Here is a 25,056-nt window from a genome sequence, read left to right on the forward strand (position 1 = left end):
TGGAGGCAGACAGGGAGGGGGTTTGCTCAGCAAATGATCAGAGCAAACCGATTTCAACTCTGATGTCAACCTACTCGGAAACAACTGGCTTCCAGGCAGTTAGCAGAAGGGACTTGGGGACATTTGATCCTGGGGGGACAGGAATCCAACCTCAGCTGGCGTGGCTATCAGGTATATGCGCTGTCGTGAGGCCAAGTTCAGGGTAAAGTAAATGTGTTGTTGAGCAGGGACACCCGCGAGGAGCCACCAACATGGCAGGGACGGATAGCTCCTGTTCCTTCTGGATCTTAACCTTCCGGCCGCAGGAGGAGGGAAAGGACCAGATCACACAGTCAGTGAGGAGAACGAGGAACTCGACCCCCGCCCCACCCCACCCCGCAGACCGTGCAGCCTAGTAACCTCTGAACAGCTGCGATACCCACGCTGTTCTAATTCACACGTCAAGGCGCCGCAGACTGGCACGGCCAGCGGCTCGGGCCATGGGCACCGACGTCCATCCTGGGCCACAGCCCGCCCCAGGCACCTCCGGTCCTGCAGCACGCCCCCCCCCCACCCCCCGTCTGCGGTCAGAGCTGGCCAGCGAAGGAGGCCACCTTTCCGTCTCCTCTCGCTCACTTCTCGGGGAAGGTGAGAACACAGCACGACCCTGGCATGAAGTGAGAAGGTTGAGGACGGAGACTTCCATCCGCTGGGGACACTGGAGAAACCTCAGACATGCAGGGTGAAAGTCCGCAGAGAAGCAGAGAGGAACCAAGCGGCTTGTGGCCATGGGGACCCCCGCCTGTGCCGCTACGTCTGGTGCTCCACTCACATGGTGGGCCCACTCCTGGGCTCTTCTCAGGGCCCGGACAACGGCCTTCTGACTCGGGGAGGTGGCTGGTGTCTGGGTTCTTCCGGAAAGCCTGTTACTGTGACGAGCAGACTCAAAAGCAGCTCTTGCGAAGAGCCGTCCAAATTCCATCTCCCCCCAAAGACTCGTTTCCGGGGTGCGCTCGACTGCAGACCCGTCCATGGGCTGCGGCAGCCTGCGCCCTCTTCCTGGCTTCTCTGGGCTCTGCCCAATGACTCCTGAGGGCGGCGGCCCCGGGGCGAGCCCCGCGCGCACTCGAGGAGAGGAAGTCAGCAGGGAACGCTCACCTTGTGACGCACGGACCGCGAGCCCCTCTCTGGAAGTGCACACTGTGAGGGATGAGAATCTCACCCCGGCCACGTACTGGTCCCTAATTAGCTCACAGGTAATTAGAGCAATTACAGGGGCCGCACCCCGTGAAGCCCGTGCGCCTGGGTTTTCTTTCCCTTGGAGACGTGCACCCAAGTGGCGAGCAGCCCTTTCGGCGAAGCCCACGCGTCCCCACCCGTTAACGCCGCAGCGGCTCCGGTTGTAGAAATGTCGTGGCCACACGCGTTCCTGTCTGCAGCCTTCTCCGTACTCACTGCCGGCAGGGCCTTGGCTCCACTCCTGGCTCCGTGATGAGGAAGGACAGTCTGACTCAGAGACATGGAGACACTCCTCCATGCTGTCAGCCGAGGGCCGGGGGTGGGCTGATTCGCAGTCTGTGATAAAGTTCTCAAAGCTGTGAGCATACTTCTATGTTCCGACTCAGGACTCGCACCGCGGGGACGTTTTCAGACAAAGGAAATCATCCCAAATAGTGGAATAGCGTCACGCACGGTCTCAGCCTGGGCCGCGCGGAAAGCCGAGCTGAAATTACAAACATTCATGTGCTAACACTTGGTGATCGAGGAAGACGGCATGGGGAAACGGAGGAATGAGGCAGAGAGGAAAGGGCCGCCACGGCCTGTGGGGGTCTTTGCCGAGCTGGCCACTGCCCAGTACGAAGGAAGACTGACTGCTGGACCTCACGAGACCGCCTCCCACAAAGCCATCTGGCGACCGAGAGTCTGGACTTCCGCCTGCAGGGAGGAAGTGTGCAGGAGGTGGCCCGGGGCTGCGGCCCCCGCTGGCTGGGGGGGTCTGCCCTGGAAGGCATCCACTCCTCCCACTTCCCGGCTGCACGTGTGTGCCCAGAGGGTCCCTGGACGTCACGCCTCGGCTTCACCAGGGGACCCCAGGAGGTGCCTACGTAAGGCTGGAAGGAGTCCATCCAGGGGCAGCTGCCACAGAGTCAGGGGAGGCTAGACTCTGAGCCCGGAGGCCGTGGGGTCGGGGACGGGACCCCCGGAGGCCCTGAACAGGCTGGCCTTCACACAGAGGCGTCCATCTGGGTGTGGGTCCCCACCAGACGCACAGGCTCTGCGGTCCCATCACCTTCCGTGCGCGCGGCCTCGCTCTACCGTTCGCCAGGGCACACTCACTCCGTGCCCTGCACTCGCACACGTGTTAGGTGACGGAAGGGTTCCGAGGTTTGGACGCGACCCTCTGTGCAGCGCGCGTGGCCCCCACGTGAGCCCGGCAGAACCGGGGCCCCCTCGCCTGGAATAATGACAAACTGAAGACAACAGAGGTAGGCAGAGGGGCGGTTTCGTCCCGGGGCGGCCCGTTCGTGGGTCTCTGCGTGTCCTGGAGGAGTTACACCGAGGTTGAAGAAAGAACACAACACGAGACAAAGCTGGCAGGACGGTGCTGAGCCCTCACGACTCACCACCTGCAAACGCTCGGGGCGTTCGTTCGCACGTGGCAGCGATTCGGGGGGGGAAGGTCTGCCGACACCGCTCGGTCACTCCAGGCAACGCTGGCCTCTTCTCCTCCGCCGGCGGACCTCCAGATGCGTTCGGAGTACAGCGAGCCCAGCCCCGATCGCCACTTGTTTCAACCTTCTCCGAGTCCCCGACCGCCCTGGCGCCTGGAGAAGGCCGCGTGATCCGCTCTCAGACCAGATGACCTAACAGGAATTCTGCCGTGTGCAGTCCAGGCAAAGCGGTGCCTTCCTGATGGAAACAGGAGGGACCCGGCAGGCACCGCCCCTCTCCCTTTCTCTCCACCTGGGATGTAGATGCGAGGTCTGGGACCACCGCAGCCACCCTCTGAGCATGAGGTGACCAGCACGAGGGAACGGTCGAGAAATTCAGTCCTGTCTCTTTGAGCCACTGAAGCCACATCAAAAACTACGTTCAGTCTGTAAACATTTACTTGTTTAAAACTCTGCGGTCAGGTTCTCTGTTGCTTGTGACCAAACACACACCAACTCATCTAGGACGCAGTGCTAATCAGCTTACGTTCCTACGTCAGTGGCTTTTTACGCTAGAGGTCAAGGCCCGCTTTGTATTTCCTACTTACAAGTAAGTTAACTGAGCCTAAGTGACTTCTCCAAACCAGAGTTCATACCCAGTCTCGATCCTGGAGCCCTTTTCAGCACTTCAAGAGCAAAGTGGGTGCAGAGTACGAGGAGACTGTCATGCAGAGAAAGGGGCTCCCAGCCATGAGGCTGGGGAGATAGGTCGAGTCCGGGGGGTGGACGGTGTTGTTGTGCCATGCTCGGGGTTCCGCTTTCTTGTGTCGGTGGGAGAGAGCGGCCGTGTGGGGAGACCGACGCTTTGGCAGAATTCGCTGCCACACGCCCAAGGCCCCATGAGTGGTGCAGCTCAGTAGGTGTTGAATGAAGGAAGGAGCCAACGAGCAAACAGAGCTAGAGGCAAAATGACCATTTCGGAGATTTTCCTGCAATATCTATTCCACGAGACAGACAGGAGGGTATGAACTATGGGGATGCCTCTAGGACTGGGGAGGAGGGAGCTAATTCAAGAGCGATTCGGAAAACACAGGGCCGCGATCGTCACATGGCCACCAGCCGGTCCTCTCAAAAGGATGCTTTTCCCGGGGCCATTCGGCTGAGCACGGCCCCCGGCCTACAGAAAACATGCTCCCCACTCGTCGCCTCGTGTTCACTGCCCTTCATTACCTTCCAGCTCAACGTCTTGTTCAGAGCAAGTATCCATCCAGCGCCACGGAAGGGAAGTGCAGCTTAATTAATGGGCTAATATGCACAGCATCTAGTCTCTTACAAGTGCCTCCATCTACACTACTTACTCGTCTGGATCTCCCGTCGTCTGCTGATTATTGTTCCCCAACAACCACGTGAACCACGTCTCGCAGACGAAGAAGCCAAGGTTCACAGAGACCAGTCATTACGCTGACCCTTCGGTCAGACCCGCCCCACCTGCTGTCCCTGCTGCTCAAGACCCCTCAAGCGCTGCAACTCGGCCGGCTCGTTCCCGGCCCCAAGGTCATGGTCAGCTCACTGCGCTCAGGGCCCCTGGACGGAGCACGCCCAGCACCCACCGGCCTCTGTCCAGACCTCAGATAACTCACGATCAAACCCCACACCCAGACGAGTCTCCCCGCAAGAAAACTGAAGTCATCACTCTTCACCCAGAACTGGGTTTATAGGTTTTCGTCCGACACAGACGGATCATAACACTCTGGTCAAATACGAAACTTCTGGAAGCTCTTCAACGGACAAAGATGATTCTAAATCTCTCACAAATCTTCTCATGATTACTGTCGCAAATAGCTCCCTCCGGCTGGAATGCAGGTCCGTATCTGGAGTTTCTAACTCCAATTCATCCTTCAAAACTCTGCACTAAGCCTACTTCCTCCAGGAAGCCCTCTGGAGTACAGTGGGATTCCTGCCCATCAAAGACTCACACCTTCTTTCTGTAAGTTTCGGCCGTGTTTGGAGAAAGTCGGCCTGGCCAGCAACTGCGTTTACGACCCTCTAGGGCCTAGATGGGGCCACGGGACTGGTCCCAACCAGTGAAATACAAGGGAAAGAAATGAGTGCCACCCCACATCTCCCTATTCCCCCATCGGCTGCGGAGATGTGAGAAGGCACAACGTGTTGAAGATGCAGGGCCTTTATTGGACCGGGTCTCCAAACGTGGAGCAGAACTTGTCCGTCTCCTCACTGCCTCATGCCAACTCCTTTTCCCACAGCCAGGGGCACCTGCAATTGGCTACTAAATGAGTAAGAAGTCTTTCGTAACGTCAAGTCCTTGAAAGCTTGGATTTTGTTGTCATCACTGTCGCGGTTACAGCCCACGGTATCGTAACGAATATACCCTTCAAACCCCTTTGCACCGTCTAACACCCTCTTCTAGAAGCTTCACCACAAGGAGATCCAGGCCTGCTCTTGTCACGTTGTAAGTGACACAGTTATTCACGTGTCCATCTTTCCTCCCAGCTTACACCTGGGGTCTCCCCTGACTCTGTATCTCCAGCTACTGGCCCAGAGTGGTTAGTCACGAGTGTTTGTGGAATTAACTCTTGGATTAATAGGTTGAGTTTCGTAATGTTTACCAGTTTCCAAAGTGCCTCCCCCTTATTCGATTTCAGTTTCTGTCCCCACTTATTCAACATACATTTGTACAGAATTATCTCGCCCTCTGAGCAGGGAGACGCGGTAATGCAATTCTTAGCATCCTGCTTTTACCAAAAGAAAAACCAAAACCAAACACGTTGGAGGCTCCAAGAGGCTAAGCTGTCAGCGTGGCCTGCGGGGTGCGGGCCGGGTGTCTGGTAGTCGGTAACGACGGTCTCCAGCTTATCTCCACGTGGGCGTGCGCGGTCGAGGTGCCCTAGTTAATGACCCGCCTTCTGAGGGAGCGATGCTTTCTGCTTTCCGCTCTTGGAGACATTATTAGGAGATTTCACTGCCTGCCGGGCACGGACGCGCACCTGACCTGACCGGACGGTGAAGGGTGCAGGGTGGAGACGCGCACCTGACCTGACCCGAGGACGAAGGCGCCGGGCACAGAGACGCGGAGCCAAGACCCACGGAGACGGACAGCTGGCGCTCTGGAGCACCACACCTCAAGTTTGTCCTATCCGCGGGTTCTTTATCATGTAAGATAAAAATTCGCTGGTCCCTCCACTACAATTACACCCTTACTCCCCCGATTTCCCTCACTCTAGTGGCTCTCTTACTGTTACTCTCTGGACCACAACTAATCAATACGTTGGTATCTTTTGTCGCCTCCAGGCTACAGGCCATCAATTTCCATCTGGTCCTCAACCAAGGATATCAACCATCAGATGCCTACGGCTCTTTCCCTTTCGGTCCTCAACCAAGGATATCAACCATCAGATGCCTACAGCTCTTTCCCTTTCGGAAGCCCCTGAACGGACACGGCCAGCCGCCACCGCCTTATCTCCTCGATAGTCGGCAAGTGATGGGCGCCCCAAATCCCCACAACACCCCCTGACAGCATGAAGAAGCCAGAGTGGTCATCGCCCCAATTCCTGATGATTTGGGGTCCAATCACTTGGCGGGGGCGGGGGGATGTTAGGCAGTTAGGCGTGAGCGGGGAGGGGTAAAGCAGGTGCCAGCCACCCCCGAGGGTTAACAGCCACACCTTCAGAGCCACCTCTATGGGTGGCAGAACAGCAAAGGCTTAGCCACAGAGCGGGCTCAAGAGCCACAGGGGACTTGTGAGAGCTGAGACTGCACACAAAGGTGCACCTTGCCCTCAAGGTCACAGCAAAGGGTCGTTAGAAACTCACAAATATGCAACACATAAATAAATACAATTATAACAGAAGGCTTCACAGGTAGGCACATGCTTAGAAGCCAAAATGTTATATAACCACCAGCTGTCAATCTAACATGCCCCTCAAAGCCAAGTTTACACGTGCAGAAAGCAGCTTAAAAGGATGCGGCAGGACATTCACGGGGCCATCGCCTCTCTTGCTTCAGCAGTGACCCGCTTTCCCTCTTGAAAGTGCCCTGTACTTACCTACTCAGTCAACTCTCCCTCCCCATTCTGGGCTCCGGTCTCGAATTCTTCGGTGCATCTGGGACAGAACTGAGTGGATGTCATGTTTCCTTGCATCCGAACACATCCCAAACAACGCACTGCCAGGGTCCGTCAGCAAGCGAGTCTGGTTGAATATAACAGAAAACTAAAGTAAGAGAAGCGTAAACAAGAGGTGAGCCCATTTCTCTTCTGTAACAGCAAGTCTAGAGCTAGGTGATCTCTGACACTGGTTTGGTGGCTCAAGGACATCAGGACCAGGGGCTCTGAAATGATCTTCGTTTTTCCCTCACATTTGCAAGATGAATGCTTCAGCTCCAGCCATCACATCCGAGTTCTGAGAATTAGGAAGGGCCAGAAGGAGGAAGGCATGGTATCTATATCAGGAAAGTAAAACCCTCTCAATAAGCCTCAGCAAGTTTTTCTTGGACAAGTATTGGCTTCAAGAATGGTACAAAATAATAATCTTTGATCTAGGCACAATGCCATTCTCAACAACACTGGGGTTCCGTTAGTAAGAGAAAGAGAAAGGATGGCTACAGCGTAGAAACACAGCAGTTTCCACCATGTCACCCTGTAATGTTCAGACTAGATTCCCGCCGAAACAACGGCAATCCGAATCCTTAACTGGGACACCCAGAACACACGCAAAGTTAGCAAGTGGGGGGCAAAAGGTACCGCACACCATAAACAGTCTAACAAAGGAGAAATTCTGACAAAGGAGACAGGAACGAGGGATCGGGACCATAAAGATCAGAGTTTACCCAGTGACCCGACCATGGACCACAAGGAGATTCTGACCAGGGGACGGTGCTTTGCCCCAGCCCAGGAGCTGTTCGGGCACAAGCCAGCTGCAGGCATGATTAGTCCAAGGTTTTCTGAGACGGCAGCAGAGGACTTGTCTGCGTGCACGGGCACGGTGCAGAAAGGAGGCTCCAAAAGGGCCATTTAAATAACGTTACTGTCCTGGTCAAGAGCTTTGCTGGCCTGGTTCCAGATGGAAACTGGAGCTCAAACACGCACCGTCCCATTCTCCTGACTTTCGAGTACGCTGCTACATAAGGACACGAGAAAGACAGGAAATCTATCAGTGGATGGCAGGTGCCACCAAATACTAGGTTTACGTGAGTTACGTAGAACGCACCTGGTTTAGGGGAAATTTCCAATCGTCCCCTAATTGGCAGGTGGATCCGAAGAGAAGGTTCACCTGGGAGCAGGTGCGAAGTGTCCCCAGCGGAGTGCAAACACCTCACCGGCAACAGCAGGTTTAAAGACAAGCGGGGTTGGGAGAGACATGCACTCGCTCCCACAGATTGCTCACGGGCGTGCCCCTGCGCTGGGCACACAGCCGGCGTCTGTATGTCTCGTCTCCAGCCTTTCCGCGGAACTAAGCGGGTATTAGGGAGAGCCGAGCTGTGGCTGCAGCGGGCTCTGATGCCCGAACCAAGGGAGGGTCGTCTGCCGCTCAATGAGCCGCCCCAACCAACACAGAGAAGAAACCACTTTGCCCAAGTGTTCCCTGCAGCATGACTGTGCTCGCCTCTCCACCACCAACTAGAAGTCCATGGACTGACGAACGGATAAAGAAGATGTGGTTTATATACACAACGGAATACTACTTGGCAACGAGGAAGAATGAAATCCTGCCATTTACAGCAACGTGGATGGAACTGGAGGGTATTATGCTGAGTGAGATAAGTCAGGCAGAGAAAGACACATGCCATATGTTTTCACTCGTATGTGGAACTTGAGAAACTTAACAGCAGACCACGGGGGAGGGGAAGGGGAAAAAATAGTTACAGAGAGGGAAGGAGGGAGGCAAACCATGAGAGACTCTTAAATAAAGAGAACAAACTGAGGGCTGATGGCGGCGGGGAGAGGGGAAGATGGGTGATGGGCATGGAGGAGGGCACCTGCTGGGATGAGCACTGGGTGTTGTATGTTAGTGATGAATCAGGGGGACCTACCCCCAAAGGCAAGAGCACACCGTATACACTGTATGTTAGCTAACTTGACGATAAGTCACATTAAAAAAATAGAACTCGGGGCGCCTGGGTGGCTCAGTCGGTTAAGCGTCCGACTTCGGCTCAGGTCATGATCTCACGGTTCGTGAGTGCGAGCCCCGCGTCGGGTTCTGTGCCGACAGCTCAGAGCCTGGAGCCTGTTTCAGATTCTGTGTCTCCCTCTCTCTCTCTGACCCTCCCCCATTCATGCTCTGTCTCTCTCTGTCTCAAAAAGTAAATAAACGTTAAAAAAAAAATTAAAAAAAAAATAGAACTCTAGAGTGAAAAACACCACCTCTCAACTTGTAGCAGCAAGGCCAGCGTGGATAGTCAGAAGGGAGAGGTCCGCACACTCCTAAGGAGAGAGGTCTCAGAGCTCGGAACACATTTCGGAGCCTGCGCTCGGTGGGTGAGGTGGGGGTGGGGGTGGGTGAGCTAGGGCATCACCAGCTAACACCCACCACGCATGCGGCCGTGGTGCCCAGCTGGTGCTGAGACCCTACCAGGGGCAGGGAAAAGCCATCGTTCAGCCCACCGGGGTGGATCTTACTGAAAATCTGCCTGTGGCTGTAACTCCCTTCCCCCCACCCCTCCCCGGTAAACAGACATCTAATCTAACAAGACAAACTACTATAAAAAAATTAGTTTTTGTCCTCTTTTTCTGAAGGTAAAAGATTTGAAAAGGATCCACATAGTTTTTAACAGCTTAAAACTCAATAATGGCAAGCCAGTTACCTCTCTCTGCCCACCTGAGAAAGCAAAGAGTCTCTGAACATTTGGAAAGATCAAGGCATCAAGACAAAAGGAATATATTAATATTTATCACTTTGAATGTCCACGGCCTAAGTGCACCAAGTAAAAAAAGATTGTCAGAGTGGATCAAAAAACAAGACCCAGCTCTGTGTTCTCTACAAGAAACCCCCTTCATGGAGAGAGACACATATCAATTTAAGGTAAATGGATGGGGGAAACATACTATGTTAACACTAATGAAAAGAAAACAAGGGTAGCTATATCAATAAAGCAGAGCAGACTCCAAAGTCAGGAAAGTTATCAGCGATCTCGAAAGGCAGTACTTAAGGCTAAAGAAGCCAACTCTGCAAGAAGATATAACAATCCTTAAACTGCGTGTGCCTAACAACAAATCATCCGGTTTTTCCTGAGGCGGAACTGAGAGAGTATCAAGGGGAAACAGCTGGATCCACTGTGACAGCTGGAGACTCCACCAACCCTCTGCCAGAAACGGACAAAGCCAGGAGGTAGGAAGACAGTAGGACATAGCGGACCTTCACCACCACCAACTGAATGGACGTATTTGACCTCCGTAGACACCTTCATGCAACAACAGCAGAATGCACGTTTGTTTTCTCAGGTTCACAGGGAACATTCCCCAAACACATTCTGGACCGGAAAGCACACGTGAAATTCCACATATGAGTGAAATCATATGGTATTTGTCTTTCTCTAACTGACTTCTCTCACTTAGCATAACACACTCTGGGTCCATGTGTATTGTAACAAGTGTCACAGCGTGATGTATAAACTTGTCGAATCACTGTGTTGTGCACCTCAAACTCATGTAACACGGTGTGCCATCTACACTCAAAGAAAAAAAAAATTAAACGCACCTTAACAAACCTGAAAGAATATACATCACGCAATCCTGCTCTCAGACCATGGTGAAACTGAGCTAGAAATTAATGTTTTGGAAGATCCCAAGATACATGCAGAATAAACAACATGCTTCTAAGTAACACACGGGTCAAAGAAGAAATCTCAAGGGAAATTTTAAAATATTTTTGAACTAAATAAATATTAAACACGGTTTATCACAAATCGTGGGATGCAGCGAAAGCAGTGATTAAAGAGAAATTTATAACATCAAATGCATATACTGGAAAGGAAGAAAGATCTAAATTCAATTATCTATCAACAACACGAGAGACAACAGATGTTGGCAAGGATGCAGAGAAAGGGGAACCCATTCTGTTGGCGGGAATGCAGACTGGTTATAGCCTCTCTGGAATACACTTCGGAGGAGCCTCAAAAAAGTTAAAAATAAAATCAATTATCTAACTTTCCACCTTAGGAAACTAGAAACAGGAGAGCAAATCCAGAGAAAATAGAAGAAAAGAAGGAAGAATTAGAGCAGAAGCCAGTGAAATTAAAAACAAGAAATCAACGGACAAAATAAATGAAGCCAAAGGTTGTGCTTTGCAAAGATCAATGACGTCAGTAAGACTGTAGCCAGGCTATCTAAGAAAACAAGAGAGAGCCTTCAGGGTACTAATATCAGAAATGAAAGAAGGCAGATCACTATCGATCCCACAGAAATGAAAGACATACTACAAATGGCTCTGTGCCCATAAATGTGACAACCTAGATGAAATAGACCAGTTCCTTGAAGGACACAAACTGATAGAACTCACTTAAGAAGAAACGGATGACCTGAAGAGGTCTAGATCTATTAACGGAATGGAATCAATAAAATCATCTTCCAAAATAGAAGACACCAGGTCCAGATGGGTTCCCCGGTGAAGTCCACCAGACATTTAAGGAAGAAATTATGCTAATTCTCTACAATCTCTCTCAGAGTGTAGAAGCAGAGGAAATACTTCCTAACTCATTCTATGAAGCCAGCATTCCCCTAATACCAAAGCCAGAAAAAAGACATTACAAGAAAACTATAGACCAATATCTCTCATGAACATAGATGCAAAAACCCTCAACAAAATATTAGCAAATTGAATTTAAAAAATTATAAAAAGAAATATATGTCACAACCAAGTGGGATGTATCCCACTTGGGATACGTGAGGCTGGTTCAACACTTGAAAATTGATTGATACGACCCATATGTTAATCAGACTAAAAAAGGAAAATCACATGATCATATCAATAGACGCAGGAAAGGCATCTGACAAAATCCAATAGTCATTTATGATTTAAAAAAAAAAACACCTCTCAATAAACTAGGAATAGAGAGGAACTTACTCAACTTGATAAAAGCTATCTCCAAAAACCCTACAGCGAACATCACATTTAATGAGGAGAAACTCTGAGTTTTCCCACTAAGACCAGGGACAAGGCAGGGATGTCCTCCCTCACCACTCCTCTTCAGTATCACACTGAGAGTCCTTGATAATTCAACAAGACGAGAAAAGGGAATACACTTTGGGAAGAAAGACATAAAACTGTCTTTGTTTGTAGATGACACGATCATCTATGTAAAAAATCCAAAAGAATAAAAGAAAAAATCTTCTGGAACTAGCAGTCAAGTACAGCATGGTGGCAGGATATGGATTTAATATGCAAAAGTCAACTGCTTTCTAAATATCAATCACGAACAAGTAGAAGTGTACATTAAAAACACAACACCATTTACATTAATACGCCTCCCCCAAATACTTAGGCATAAATCTAACAAGATGCATCAAAGATTTATATGAGGAAAACTACAAAACTCTGATGAATGAAATCAAAGAACTAAATAAATGGAGAGATAGTCCATGTTCATGGGCAGGAAGACTCAGTATTGTCCAGATGTCAGTTCTTCCAAAATTGATCTGTAGATGCAGTGAAATCCCAACCAAAATCCCAGCAAGTTATTTTGTGGCTAACAACAAACTGATTCTCAAGAAAGTTTATATGTAGAGACAAAAGACCCAGAATAGCCAACAAAATACTGGATGAGTAGAACAAAGTTGAAGGACTCAATGCTGCCCAACACCGAGACTTACTACAAACCAGAACTAACAAAAATAGTGTGGTATTGGCAAAAGAATAGACAAATAGATCAACAGAACAGAACAAAGAGCACAGAAGAAAACCCTATCGATACAGTCACCTGATCTTTGACAAAGGAGCCAAGACAGTCTCTCCAACAAATGGTGCCAGAACAGCTGGCCGTCCACGTGCAGATTAACGAATTTAGATGCAGACCTTACGCCCTTCACAAAAATCCACTCAAAATGGGCCAGAGACCAAAATGTAAAATGCAAAACTAGAAAACTCCCGGAAGATCGCGGAAGAGAAAACCCCGATGACCTTGGGTGTGGTGATGCCTTTTTAGATACAACACCAAAGACACAACTCGTGAAAGAAATAACGTTTCACTGGACTTCACTAAAATTAAAACCGTCTGCTCTGTGAAACACACGGTCAAGAAATTAGAAGACAAGCCACAGACCGGGAGAAAACGTTTGCACGAGACACATCTGACAAAGGACTGTTATGCAAAACACACAAAGAACTCTTAAAACTCAACGATAAGAAAACGGACAATCCATTACAAGTGGGCCAAACACCTTAACAGACGCCCCACCGCGGAAGATATACGACGCCACGTAAGCATACAGAGCGATGTTCCACGTCACAGGTCACCAGGGAAACGCAAACGAAAACATGAGGGAGCCACCACCACGCATCTGGAAGAATGGCCAAAATCTGGAACCACGACAACACCAGACGCCGACGGGGACCTGCAGCGACAGGAACCCCCATTCTCCGCTGGCGGGAACATTGGGCGGCCCCTTGGGAAGACAGTCGGCAGTTTCTGACAAAAGCGCACACACTCTTACACACAATCCGGCAATCACGCTCCGTGCCGTTTACCCAAAGGAGCTGAAAACTCACGTCCACACGAAAACCTGCACGCGGATGTCTACGGCAGCTTTGTTCATAATCGCTGAAACTTGGGAGCAACGAAGAATGTCCTTCAGCGGGTGAGTAGATTAATAAACCGTCTCCATCTAGACAACGGAATATGACTCAGCACTAAAAACAAATGAGCCATCAGGCTCAAAAGACACGGAGGAAACTTAAATGCGTATTACTCGGTGCAAGAAGCCAATCTGAAAAGGCCAACCCCCTATGATTCCAACAAAATCGACATTCCAGACAAAGCAAGAGCACGGAGACAACGAATGGGTCAGTCACTGCCAGTGGTGGCAGTCAAGGCAGAACACAGAGGCATTTTAGGGTGGCACAAATACTCTGCGTAACACTATAGTGATGGATAAATGTCATTATACGTTTGTCTCAACACACAGAACGTACACCAAGAGCAAACCCTAAGGTAAGCTGCAGACCTTGGGCGATTAGCATGTGAGCGCCTAACTGTCCCAGAGCCAGCCGTCCAGCAGACTATCCCTTCCCCAGACACCCACTTTCACACTTTTGTAAAACACTGAATCTACTGTGGACGTAAGGATTAAGTTCTAGACTCCTAATCCTGGTCAGTTGATTGGTATGTGTGTCCTGATTCTAGTTCGACACTATCTTGGTAACAAGATCTGTAAAGGGCGTTTTGAAGTCAGGAAATAAAAACTCTCCAACTTTTGTTTTGTTTTGTTTTGTTTTTCAAAATTGTCTTGACTATTCAAAATGTTTGTGCATTTCCATATAAGTTTCAGGATCTTCTTATCAACTTCTGGAAAAAAAAGATCCAATGGAATTTTGATGTGGATTATACTGATGAGGAGAGTGCTGTCCAACATGTTGAGTTCCAGCCCACAGACACAAATGTCTCTTCATTGATGGAGACCTTCATTTGTCCCTAAGCAGTATTTTGTCATCCCAGCACACAAATATTGCCTTTCTTTTACTAATATAATAGTGATAAGTATATTAATATTAATTAATAATATGACGTATGATATTATATTATGTACATATTACTTAATACACGTTATTATATAATTGTATAAATTATACAATCCTAAATCATGAATGTGTCTCTTTTTTTAAATTGTTTTTAACGTTTGTTCATTTTTGAGAGAGAGAGTGTGGGAACAGGGGAGCAGTAGAGAGAGAGAGACACAGTAGAGAGGGAGCGGTCAGCACAGAGCCTGGCACGGGGCTCGAACTCACGAACCATGAGATCATGACCTGAGCCGATCGTAACCGACTGAGTCAGCCAGGCGTTCCATGAATGTGTTTCTAAATTTATTCTTTTCATGCTCTTGTCAATGGAACTGTATACTTAATTTCATTTCTTATTTTTTTATGATTCTGTCCTATCTCCACTATTGTCTTATTACTTGTATCTATTTTTTAATGTTTAATTTAAACAAATTTAAGGTTTCTAGTGATTCCACTAGGATTTACAATATACATCTGAGTTCAAGTCTAACTGTGAATAATATAATATGGCTTCACAAGTAATGTGAGCCTTTTACAATGTCATACTCTCAGTTTCTCCTTCTCATGTTTTGTGCCATTGTTGTTATACATTTTACTTTTACATATATCAGAAACACAGAATACATTTCTATAATTTTTGCTTTAGATATCAATTATCTTTTAGGGAAAAATTAATTTTCCACTTTCTCTCATTTTACTCCATTTCGAATGATCTTTATTTCTCTGGATAGATTCAAGTTTCCGTCTGGTACTGATACCATATTCCTTCCAGAAGAATTTCCTTGGCATTTCTTGTAGTTCAAGTATTCTGAAAATTAATCCTCTTGGGTTTTTTCTATGAGAAAGTCTTTATTTCCCTTGCGTTTTTGAAAGATATGTTGCTCGGTGCAGCATTCTGCACTGACGATATTATTTTTTTCTTTCAGTGCCAGGAGATGCTGCTTCATCGTCCCCTGATGCACATATTTTCTGATAAGAAATCGGCTGTAATGATTATCTTTGTACAAATATCTTCTTTATGTAATGCGTCTTTTTTCTCTGGCTGCCTTTGAGATTTTGTCTTAGTCTTCGGTTTTCAGTAGTTTGGAGATAGTACACCTAGATGGTTTTGTTTTCTTTTACTTGGTGGTCTCTGAACTTCCCAGACCAGGTATTTGTTCCCAGACCTGTTTGTTATTAAGTTTGAAATTTCTTGTCACCGTTTTTTCTGCCCCCTGGCCTCCCCCTTGCCAGTCTGGGAATCTAAGTGCGTGTGTCCAGTGGTGTGCTGGTCAGTGTGTGACAGCAGCTGTCCAGGGGAGAAAAAGCCCTGGTTGGTGGCATTTATGCCATTTGTGGCATTGGTATAAACAACTGCGTCCTCGTGGATTTCAACCCGGTTCTTTGCCACTGAACAAAGAGCAGGAAAGAGGTGCGTAACTGGCTTCCATAAGCCAACGCCAGCCAGCTGTGGTATGCCACCGATGCTGCTGTATGGGGGTCTAGCATGATCTGATCTGCCCCTCGCCCCACTCTTTTCCCTGTCTATTCACTCAGGTAATTCTTATTACCCTACCTCCAGACTCAGCAATTATTTCCCTTGGCTGTGTTGAGTCTACGAGTGAGCCCAAAGAAGGCGTTATTTATCCTTGTTACTATCCTTTTCAGTTCTCACATTTTCACTTGGTTACTCTCACTGGTCGGCTTCTCAGGTTAAATCACTGTCTGTTCATGCGCGTTGCCCATCTTTTCCATTAACCCTTTAACACAGGAAGCATTGTTATTTTAAGTCTCCTGTGTGACAGCACCAGCTTCTGCGTCACGTGCCTTACTTGTTCTCTGATTCTATTTCCACCCGTGGTGAGTGTGACCTTGAAACTACAGGGGTCGCGGCCAGGTTCCTTCACTTACCGGGGGACCACCCTCCAGGCCAGCCTTTGCTGTGTGAGATCTTCAGCAGCCTCCCCGACCTCCCCCGCTGGACTCCAGCAGCACGTCCCGGATGTAGTGACAAAAAGCTGACTCTGGAAATGGCCAGATCATCCCTGGGGACAAAACGAGCCCCAGCCGTTTGCAAGTTTCGGGATGTGACCCCATGTGCCCTGCAGACCTTGCCTGCAAATGGCTGCTACCGATTCTGGTTAAGGGGGAAGGGGACAAATGGGAACACGTGGGCAGCGGCAGATTCCGGAGGTCGGGGTTCGGAAGAAAGCAGAGGGAGGCCCGGCCGCCTCCACCCCATCCTGGGAGGACCTCATTCCTTCCTGCCACCAACATGTCACTTAACAAGTACGGACTGAGTGCCTACACAGGCCATGTACTTGGGACACGTACTTGGGACACGTGGGCACACAAAACAGACAGAAGTGCTCATCCCGTGGACTTCACTCTGGACACATGTTAGTAGTAAATATGAAAAATACATAAATAACACAGTGTGTCAAAAGATGGCAAACGCAGCCTTTTAAAAATGCAGAGAAAGGTACGGGGGCGAGAGGTGCTGGGAGCGAGTTTGCGGGAAGGGCCTCAGTACATTAGGGCTCCAGCCCGGAGCCATCACCGCCCCACCCGTGTCACCGCTGCTGGACCCTGCTGCCCGCTGGGACTGTTCATGTCACGGTCTCGCGGAGACACTGGGCGTCACTGTCAGCGGGTGAGCCTACGCCCCCTACTTCCCTGCCTCGCTGGCCCCAGCCTCACAGTCTCCGGCGTGAACAGGTGCTTGGACAGTCCCGGGCCACACGACGGAGGGCGCCCCGGCTCTCAGGACGCAGGACAGCAAACGTCTAGCGGTTTTGGCCTCTGTCATAGGAAGGAGGTACCCTGTCCCACTAAGACACGGCACAAGATGCCATGCAGAAAAACGACAAGGGTGTCCAGTGTGTGGACTAAACCAGAAATTAGGGCAGCGGCAGGAAAACAGGAGGAACGAGGAAACGTGTCACCGCGCATTAGCGGGGCACTGATGAGACGAGACCCGAGAGACGATTCGGGCTTCTGAGGCCGGCTCATTTGGGCCCATTAAGTGCCTTCGTATAAGCAGATCCTTTTTTAAAAAACCAACAAACTGTACGTAATTCTGTACAAATAGATTTCCACCTCAATGAGTCCGTGTTAAGTAAACTCTGGTGAAGAAAATTCGGGCCACTTAAACTGCCGTGTCGTGACCGGAGCTCAGCATCCTACTGAGCGTGCAGGAGACACGGTTGGGGCACCAGGTCACCATTCCAAAGGCGACGCCCTCGTCCTGTGTCGTATGCGGCACCCCTCCTGGCTGTGTGCCTGGACACAGAGCCCTGGTTCCTTCTCTGATTATTTTCAAGATGCAGCTCAGTCGTGAAGTTAAAAACACCCAACGTCTCCATCAGCGGAGAAGTGAGCATTTGTGCCCATCCCCCTCCAGCGCATCTAGGTAAGGGCCATGAGTCACGTACGGGATGTTCACACTGGCCGCTGGAGTCCCGCTCACCCTCACCCTCACCCAGCCGCAGCGTCACGGCCGTGCGCACACTCAGGCTGATTCCTGCTGGCGGGACTCGGGGGCCAGGTCCCTTCCTCCACCCAGTCACGAGACTCACAGAGTGTGGCAGTGACATACGCAGCGTGGAGCCCACGCTAACAGGAGTGACGCAAGGGCAGAGAATGGTGAGGACACGGTGCAAACCAGTGCCGTCCTGGTCCCCGGAAACGGCCCACGATGGGGAGACACCTGGAGTGTTAAGACGGGCAGCACCCTGGACGGCCCCGTCCGATGGCCACACGTTCATTTATAATTTTCCAGCAGCCGCATTTTGTTAAAAAGGTAAAAACAACAACAACAACAACAACAACAACAACAACACAAGGGCGCCTGGTGGTTCAGTCAGTTGAGTGTCCGACTCTTGATTTCCGCTCAGGTCATGATCTCACAGTCATGGGATCGAGCCCCACGTCAGGCTCTGTGCTGACAGCCCAGAGCCTGCTTAGGATTCCCTCTCTCGCTTTCTCTCTCTCTCTCTCTGCACCTCCCCTGCACACATGCTCTGTCTAAAAACAAAAAAACAAAAAAAGAAAGAAAAGGAGAAAAGAAACAGGTGAAACAGGAAACAAGTACTGATGCGCATTTTATTTAACATGATGAACCCGAATATCACCGTGTTGGCGTGCGACCCACAGAGAAAGCACGAGGATGCTTCACGCCCCGTCCCTCCCCAGAGCCGAGTCCCAGGGCCCAGGCGGGAATAGGGCCAGGGTGGCAGCTCCTTCACTTCTGCATCTGGAAAGTTCCTTCTCGGATTAACCAATGAGTTCTCAAACCATGGGTAAGAGCTGGCAGAATGGGAAAAATCGATCAAATATTCACAAATTTCAGGTTGGGCACGTGGAGGAGTCTCACTGTTTTTGTAAGATGTCTCCAGCACAGACACGTGCGGCCCCCCCCAAAGACACGTGCGGCCCCCCCCCCCCAAAGACATGTGCGGTCCACCCTCCAAAGACACGTGAGGCCCCCTCCTCCAAAGACACGTGCGGCCCCCCTCCAAAGACAGGTGCGGCCCCCCCCTCCAAAGACACGTGCGGCCCCCTTTCCAAAGACACGTGCGGCCCCCCCTCCAAAGACACGTGCGGCCCCCCCTCCAAAGACACGTGCGGCCCCCCCTCCAAAGACACGTGCGGCCCCCCCTCCAAAGACACGTGCGGCCCCCCCTCCAAAGACACGTGCGGCCCCCCCCAAAGACACGTGCCGCCCCCCCTCCAAAGACACGTGCGGCCCCCCCCTCCAAAGACACGTGCGGCCGCCCCTCCAAAGACACGTGCGGTCCCCTCTCTGGAATTTTAAGGAACAGTCGGCTCCGTAATTGGTCTTTGAGTGCCAACTGCGGACCAGGCACCAACCAAGCTGGCCTCCAGGAGGCCCATCCACACGCCCTCACAGCTCGTGCCCCTCGGCACAGGAGTGGCCTGTGCAGGGAACCTGGCAAGGCTGTGTGCAGGCCACACCACACGTGGCCCCGTGGCTGGAGCACTGCCCGTGAGGCCGGGGCCACATGGAAGGGAGAACGAGTGTGGGACTGAGAGAGCTCGTTAACTCTCCCTCTTCCAGCCGGGAGACCCACGGAACTCGGCTGGGGATCAGCGTGCCAGCCTGATGGCGGCGGGCTCTCCTTCCCCGTGAGTTAGAAGGCCTCCTAGCCACAGGTGTCCACGGCTGGACGCCTCCCGGTGGACTTGTGACACAGAGGAGGCCACGGCAGCAATTCGGTAGCCGGCCAGGAGCACCCCTTCCAGGCCGGGGAATCCAGCCCCGTGAGTCACCTCCCCCCGCCCAGGTCCCCAACCCTCCACAACGCGAGGTTCCCAGGGGACAGGCTGGCCCCTCTTACACGCCTCACGCTCTGCCCTCTGGGCTCAGCACGGAAGCCTGTGGTCAAGCAGGCGTGCGAGGGCCCCTGTGCAGAGGCACAGGCCTGCCCCCCTCCCTGCGGACACCAACCTCTCCTTTGGGACCAGGGATGGGCTGTTCACCTTCTGCCCCTCGAAAGACCCTGAGGTGGCCCCACACGACACGTTAACCAAAGGCCACTGTGACCTGCAGGCCAGAAGGCACACGCTGTTCCCGCTGTGATGCTGAATTACACGGAGCCACACGGTGCAGACGGGCCCCTGGAGGCGACGAGAGAATGGCTCCAGGAGCTACAAAGCCTGCCACCTACATGGAGCCCCGGACCCCTTCCCATCTCACTTCCCAGGAAAGCCCGACGCACAAAAACAAGTCCCCTTCTCTCATACCCGAGTGTCGGTGCGAACCCTGACAACTGTTTCTCTCCCCAGTCCGTCCGGCCGGCCATCGGAGGTTGGGCACGGAGGGGCGTCCGTCGGCAGCTGGCAGTCCCTGCGGTCTCTCTCTCCCAGCCCCACACCCTAGAGCCCACGAGCAGGCGGGACACGGAACACAATCGCCGGCCCTCGGCCGCCGTCACCCCCCCGACTCTGGAGCAGGCAGCCCGGGAACGTTAGGTTTGCAGAAAGCTGCACTCGGGGGTCCCCGTACCCACATTCCTGCGTGAGCAAGCCCTCTAGTAGAGACTCGGGGCGTCTCAGGGCCACAGAGGAATCACGGGAGGGAAGAGAGACCCTTCCGTCTCCATCCCGCCGGGATGCCCGCCACGTGCAAGGCTTGTCTGCAGTTCCCCCCCGTGAGCGTTCGCTGGGGGATTCAGGGGATGAAATAGGCCTCGAGGGTGCACTGGTGCTCCCGGGTCCTCCTCCCCAGCCAGGCACACAGCCAACAGTCCCTCGGCCCCAGGGGGGCTCCCTCGGAACCCCGAGGATAGGCCACACCTTCTGCCACGTGCTCGCCTTTCGGCTTTGACTCTCCCCTGCCCTGCTCCAGCTTCTCCGCTCCGACGGGAGGAGGAAAGTTCCTGCCGGACACCAGTCCCTTAACCAGGTCGGAGAGGATGAAGGAGGAAGGAACCACAACACGCCCTTGCCTGCCACCCTCCAGCGCTCGGCAGAGCGAGCCCGTGAACACTGGGGTTCAGTGAGCGCACGTGAGCCCAAGGCCCCATCACCCGCCTCCCCCGCAGTCCAGGAGGAAGGACTGACTGCCCTCCCCGCGTGGGATGCTGAAGGTCCCAAGGAGTGAAGCCGCTTCTTCAGAGGCCCTTCCCTCAGACGAGCCTCCCGCCCAGAGAGGGGCCCCCCTCAGCCGGCACGCTCAGGGGGTCCCCGGCTCGCCCCAAGATGGGCACGAGGCAGAGCCTTGCTCGGGCAGCTGCCTGGCCCACAGGCCCATCCGTGCAGCCCGTGCGGCCGGCATCCACCGAACCCACGGCTCGCCTACAAACACCAGTCGGGACACGCGGTCCCGGGCCACACACCCCAGGCAGCGTCACGAACACTTCCGCCGGCTATGCCCGTCAGGCCTTGCCAGGCAGGATTCTGGTCACTGTCCTTGGGGCCGCAAAGAGCGTTCCCCAGTCAGCCCAGCGTGCGCTGGAGACTGAGGGCGACACCTGTCCACGCCCCTCTCTGTTCCACGTTGTGAGAAGTAGACACGGGAATCTCCGGGAACCGAAGTACCTGCCTCAGTGCTGGCGGGGTCGGCGCGGTCAGGCAGGACGGGAACGTCCCACGTGGGCCCGCAGGAAAGCGTTTCCCCCACCCGGCTGCGCAGGACCACTGGTAACTGCGGGCTGCCTCGTCCCGCACCACCCCACCCTGCCCTGCCCCTCCCCCCCCCCCCCCCCCGTGGGGGTGCCACACCCACCCTACCTCCACCCTGCCCTGCATGACGGGGCGGGGAGGGGGACACACCAGCCCCAACCCCGCCCTGCCCTGTGGGAGCCACCCCCACCCCACCTGCACCCTACCTTCTAGGGGCCCCCCCCACCTCCACCCTGCCCTGCCCCGCCACCCCCGCCCCCCGTGGGGGTGCCACACCCCCCCCACCTCCACCCTGCCCTGCCCCCCCCATGGGGGTGCCACACCCACCCTACCTCCACCCTGCCCTGCATGACCCCCGCCCTGCCCTGTGGGGGCCACCCCACCCTGCCCTTTGGGGGCCACACCCGTCCCGGGTGCCTTATCACGCATGGGAGGCAGAGAGAAGGCAGGAGGTCACAAGACTCCAGGACAGACGGAGACGCAGAACACAGGTCCTAGCCAGGGGACGGCCACCTCTGTCCCCAAGTGCTGAGCAAACAAAGAGCGAGAGACAGGCAGAAACCGCGTCCCAGGGCTCAGGGGCTCTGGCAGTGACACGGGGAGAGGAGAGGGACCATTCTACCTACAGAAACCCACGAAGACTAGCTCGGATACAACTGTTCGGCCAGTAGGTGCGAGAAAGTCGGCCCAGAAGCGCTCTCCGGACCCAGAGGACAGAACCGACTTGTTGCGGCCACACGACACAGCTGACCTGAGAGCCCAGACCCCTCTGTGCCCCGGCCTGCACCTGAACCCTGGGAGCACTGCTTATGCTCAAGCTCACGGCGACCGAGGGCTCACCATGCGCCCGCACGTGGCATCACACCCCATCTACACGTGGATCCTGCGAGGTGGGCACTGTTTCATGACCGTCCGATGGGCACAGAAACCTGGGCAGGGAAAGGCACACAACCGGTGAGCCGATGAAGTCGGCTCCAAACACAGATCGTCTGGCTCCTGGGCGTGCACACTAGGCATACGGCCGACAGTCCTGCTCCCGAATCTGGACCCGCTCCCCACCCCTGCCTCGTGGGAGACACCCCGCCCGCGTGCGGCACGGCCTGGTAAGACCGCCCGGGACTCTCTCCCACCTGCCCGGGGCACCGTCCGCCTCATCTCCTGCATCCGCAAAGACACCCCCAGACAGTTTTTTGGCCCCGAGGCAGAGTGGTGAGCGAGACGTTGTCCCTGTCCCCCGGAGTTCACAGCTCTCTCAGGAACACCAGCACGGAATCGGGTCCTACGAGACGGCGCGGTGCGTGCGGAAGCAGGGGCGGGCACAAGACGCCGTGAGGGTGTAGGGAGAACGTGATTAACTCCGGCACCAGGCAGAGCCCCGGCCGGACGCACAGGACACACCGGGACCGGGTCATCTGAAGACGGACTGATAAAGGGACTGTCCGCAGAGGCGCAGGCAGCGATCAGCCCTGACACCTGGGACTTGCTGCAGCCAGGCGCGGTCACCCTCCCCGTGTCCGCCGGGTAGCCTCTAGACGCGCCTCCCCAGCCCAGATCCCAGTACCCACGCATGATCTCCAGGAAAGAACTGTTTCTGTGGACGGCTCACCGGGTTCCCATCAACGTCCACAGACAGGAGCACAATGGCAAGTTTTTAAAAATTGCTCTTGGCCGGGGACACCTGGGTGGCTCAGTCGGTGGAGCGTCCGACTTCGGCTCAGGTCGTGATCTCACAGTCTGTGAGTTCGAGCCCCGCATCGGGCTCTGTGCTGACGGCTCAGAGCCTGGAGCCCGTTTCGGATTCTGTGTCTCCCTCTCTCTCTGCCCCTCCTCTGCTCGCGCTGTCTCTCTGTCCCTCAAAAATAAATAAACATTAAAAAATTAAAAAAAACTAAAACTGCTCTTGGCTGCTGGCTGTTGTGCTGAGTACAATCTCAGCTTGTCCTGAGTGACTTGGAGCTTCACCTCTCGTGTGGGCGACATGTTTCCATAAATCACACAATCCACAGGCAGCTTGGTGGACGCAGAAGACAGAGGGCGGGTCTGTGGACGCTGGCTTCAGGAACGCAGAGAAAGCGCTGGATCTGGTCCGAGAGGCGAGAGCTGGACGAGGGGGTGGAGAGGGGAGAAGAGGCAGGTCCTCAGCTGGGGGGGAGAGGAAGCAGCTTCAAGGACCCCGGCAGCTACCAGCACGGACCGAGGGCTACGAAGCTGTGCTCCAGGGAGGGCTGCGATGCCGACCTGAAGGGGTGTGCGTCGAAGCGCTCTGCTGGGCTTGATTCTGGAAAGGCAGAGCCCCCAGCTGGCACGAGACCCCGCCCCCCACACCTTCAGGTGAGGACACCTCGCCATTCTGGCCAAGTTGGGGCCTGACAACAGAACAGGCTCGCCTGGGTCTGGCTCAGAGACCATGTTTATGTTTCAAGAGACCTGTTTCCAGCACAGAGCGGGAAAGGCAGCCACACCGGCGACAGCAGCCAGGGTCCTGGTCTTGGTCTTTCCCTGCAGACAGCAGAAAGGGGGTCATCAAACGCCCAATGAAAGGGGGTCATCAAACGCCCAATGAAAGGGGGTCATCAAACGCCCAATGGTGACCAAGCCAATGGGCGAGGGACGTCTCAGGAGGATCCCGGGTGAGAAGGTGGGCCTGGCCTATGGGTTCTTCACCCCGAGTCCTTGGCACTCACGCATCCAGATGCCCGTGCAAAGGCTCTGGGGAATGTGGGGACCTGCCCCTGGCTGGATGGGCATTTGGGACCAGATGCTGACATCCCCTTGCTCCTTGCCATGGGTAATTGCCAAATTAGGGTCCCGGCCAGAGTCTTGAAGGGAAAGCCAAATATAAGCGTTTGAAGCTGCACACGTTTATGTTTAATTAAACCAAGTAGCCGGGTAGATGAGTCATTGGAAAGGTAGTTCTGTTAAGCCGATGCTTTGGTTATTCAGCCAGAATTTAATGAGCCCCCGTCTGAAATGACATCGCTGACAATGCCGGCCAATCACGTTTGCTGAGAGTAAACAGAATTTCCAATATGCCGCACTTAGAAATTAGCATAGTGCCTGGAGAGTAATTAAGCATCATTCTTCAGAACCAAAGTGTCCCACACAGTGCGAAACACGTCTGCAGACACCATCGTCTAGACGGCCTTTTAAACAAGGGGAGTCCTAGTTTGCCAGGGGGGTGGGTGACGGCGCCGGGGGGCCTACCATGTTGGTTTTGTTCTTTGTGGACTTGTCTGGAAGCCCCAAGGTGGCGGTTTTCAGTTTCGCTAGTTTGTTTTCCACTAGGAATAGAAAGTTCTTCCACGTTGACCAGAGAGGTTGATATTCCCTCTTTAATATCTTCATCTGTCTTACTGCAAAGTCGGTGTTTGCTTGTATCCCTGTTTCCTCACATCCAAGCCCTAAAATCCCAGCCAGTCAAGACCCCTGGTGTCGGTCACTTGTGAGCAGACACACACACACACACACACACACACCCCCAAGGCTTGGAGTTCTCAGCCCCGTGCACTATGGGACTTCTAACAGCATTCCTGGCCTCTACCCACCAGACACCAGAACCCCTTCTCGAGCTCCGG

The 25,056-nt window shown here is 53.1% G+C and overlaps 1 long non-coding RNA gene across 1 annotated transcript in view; it reads right to left on the minus strand.

Moving 5' to 3' along the window:
• The window catches only part of LOC113601992 (uncharacterized), a 98,508-nt gene that overhangs the window by 58,340 nt on the left and 15,112 nt on the right, over window positions 1–25,056 (minus strand). The window contains exon 3 of the long non-coding RNA XR_008298888.1: window positions 6,694–6,838. This is a non-coding gene — a long non-coding RNA (uncharacterized LOC113601992). The remainder of the gene's footprint in view (window positions 1–6,693; window positions 6,839–25,056) is intronic.

The sequence above is a fragment of the Acinonyx jubatus genome, chromosome B3 (assembly GCF_027475565.1).
Source record: "Acinonyx jubatus isolate Ajub_Pintada_27869175 chromosome B3, VMU_Ajub_asm_v1.0, whole genome shotgun sequence".
NCBI classification, from domain to species: domain Eukaryota; kingdom Metazoa; phylum Chordata; class Mammalia; order Carnivora; family Felidae; genus Acinonyx; species Acinonyx jubatus.